The 2,500-nt window shown below is 62.7% G+C and overlaps 1 pseudogene; it reads left to right on the forward strand.

The window, feature by feature from the left end:
- LOC124583775 overlaps window positions 1-2,500 on the forward strand; it is a 7,972-nt pseudogene that overhangs the window by 2,734 nt on the left and 2,738 nt on the right.

A 2,500-nucleotide genomic window follows, 5' to 3' on the forward strand; every position in this document is an offset into this window, starting at 1 on the left:
GGGAATCCGACTGTCTAATTAAAACAAAGCATTGCGATGGCCCTAGCGGGTGTTGACGCAATGTGATTTCTGCCCAGTGCTCTGAATGTCAACGTGAAGAAATTCAAGCAAGCGCGGGTAAACGGCGGGAGTAACTATGACTCTCTTAAGTAACTATGACTCTCTTAAGGTGGCCAAGTGGCAGCGGTGTGGCTGCATCCGGACTTGGCTTCTCGAAGTGCGGTCTTGATGTAGTCGTGCTGCTGCTGCGAGGTGCCTTCCTTGGGTTATAGTTACAGGGGGAGTGATGCGCAATACATGGGCCTAGCCCTCTTAGCCTCTCCTCTCCTGCGGTCTTCTCCCCTTCTCGTGGGCCCGCTGATTTCGCAGAGTGGAAGACCGCACCAGGGGCTTGGGGGGGTTACCAGCCCCCCCTCGCACTATCCCTTTTTTAGTTGGGGGCAGTAAGCAGAGAATAAGTGGTGGCCCTTCCGCTGAAGGTGCCACCCCAACTCCCCCAGCACCTAGCCGGCCAACCGGCCGTGCCGAAAATCTTGTAACTTTTGCAGCTATGTATACCTGTAGTGAGTGCCACCGCAGCTTTACAACCAAGAACGGTCTCGGGGTCCATCGCCGCCGCCAACATCTTGCGGCCGCCAACGCGGAGATCGTCACGGAGAGGCATCGCGCGAGGTGGACGGAGGAAGAAGTCCTGTCGCTCGCCAAGGCGGAGGCCGAACTGTTCCTCGAGAGGGACGCCCGGTTCTTCTTCGTCAATCAAGAACTCATCAGGATGTTCCCCGACCGAACGCTCGAGGCAATCAAGTGCCGACGGCGGCAAGCTGCCCACAAGCAGCTTGTCCGCCAATTCATGGAGGCGCTTGAGATCGGTCGGGGGGAAGAGCCGGCGTCCCGCCGGGGAGCAGCGAGCCCGCTGCCTGACGCGGGCGAGGCCGCTGCGCCGCCCGTCGACGCAGCTGAGGACTTCGCGGCCGACACCACCGGGCCGCCGCCGGAGGGGCCGACTGACGCCGCCATCTGGGAGCATCTGGCGGGGCTACCCGCTTCCGCCCAGCGTTTCTCTGCCCTGGATCGTGTCATAGGTCTGGGGCGGGGCACGCCGCCCGATGTCATCCTGGGCATGCTCCCGGATGCCCTTGCGTCGGTCGGGTCCAGAGGGGAGAGATCGATCACCAGGACACAGCGGCCGCGCCAACCATCGAAGCGGCCGCCTGCCGCGCCGCCGACGCAGAAGCGCAAGCGGCGCCGCTGGGAGTACGCGAGAACGCAGGATGCCTTCCGACGGTCGCGTGCACGTTGCGTGCGCGGCCTCTTGGATGGCACCCTGCTCCAGCCGCCACCTGCCATCCCTGGTCTGCTGGACTTCTGGGCGGACCTCTTCACCAAGAAGCCCATCTCCACCGCGGGCTTCATTCGTGACCGCCTCCTCCCGCACTCAGAGCCTGTCGCTCTCGAGTGCATATGGGGGCCGGTCACACATGAGGAGGTCGCCGCCGCGTTGCCGCCCAGGGGATCAGCAGCCGGGCCGGACGGCCTTACCCCAGCGGAGTTGCGGCGCCTGCCGCACGAAGTCCTGGTGAAAGTGATGAATCTCTTCCTTCTGGCCCGCGCCCTTCCGGAACGCCTGCTTCGCGCGCGGACGTCCCTTCTCCCGAAAACGGCTGCACCAACATCCCCCGCTGACTTTCGCCCCATTACGGTCTGCTCGGTGTTGGCGCGGACCTTTCACAAGGTTCTCGCGTCACGCCTGATGCGCGCATGTGCTGTGGACGAACGTCAGCGGGCATTCATCCCTCGGGATGGGATGTTGGAAAATACCTTCATCTTGGACACTGCTCTCACCGACGCAGTTCGCTCCTGCCGCTCTGTCTTTGTGGCATCGATCGACGTATCTAAGGCATTCGATTCGGTAGATCATGCTGCCCTTCGCCCCGTGCTGAAGGCGCATGGCCTGCCGGATTGCTTTGTCGAGTATGTCGAGCGGTGCTACGAGGGCAGCACGACAGTGATAGCGGACGGCGCCGGCGTGGGCGTGTCTGTGCAGCCAGCACGGGGCGTTCGCCAGGGCGATCCCCTCTCCCCCCTCCTGTTCAACTTTGCGGTGGACTACGTTTTAGGCCAACTGCCCTCCCACATCGGAGCTCGGATCCTCGGTCGCAGAGTCAACGCTGCGGCCTTTGCAGATGACGTCTTGCTGTTTGCAGCGACCCCGAGGGGCTTGCAGTCCCTCATCGACGCAGCTACCGCAGCCCTCGCCCACCTGGGGCTGCAGATCAACGCCCGGAAGTGTTTCACCCTCGCCTTAGTCGCGTCAGGGCGCGAGAAGAAGGTGAAGGTGGACAGCAATGTCACCTTCACAGCAGGCAATACCACCATGCCTGCCCTGCGTGTGGGTGAAACCTTCCGGTACCTGGGGCTGCAATTTTCCACGGCGGGTCGCTGTGTCTTCAATCCACGTAGCCACCTGGTGGAGCAGCTTGACGTCATCTCCCGAGCTCCG

Source organism: Schistocerca americana, unplaced genomic scaffold (assembly GCF_021461395.2).
Source record: "Schistocerca americana isolate TAMUIC-IGC-003095 unplaced genomic scaffold, iqSchAmer2.1 HiC_scaffold_47, whole genome shotgun sequence".
In the NCBI taxonomy this organism is placed as follows: domain Eukaryota; kingdom Metazoa; phylum Arthropoda; class Insecta; order Orthoptera; family Acrididae; genus Schistocerca; species Schistocerca americana.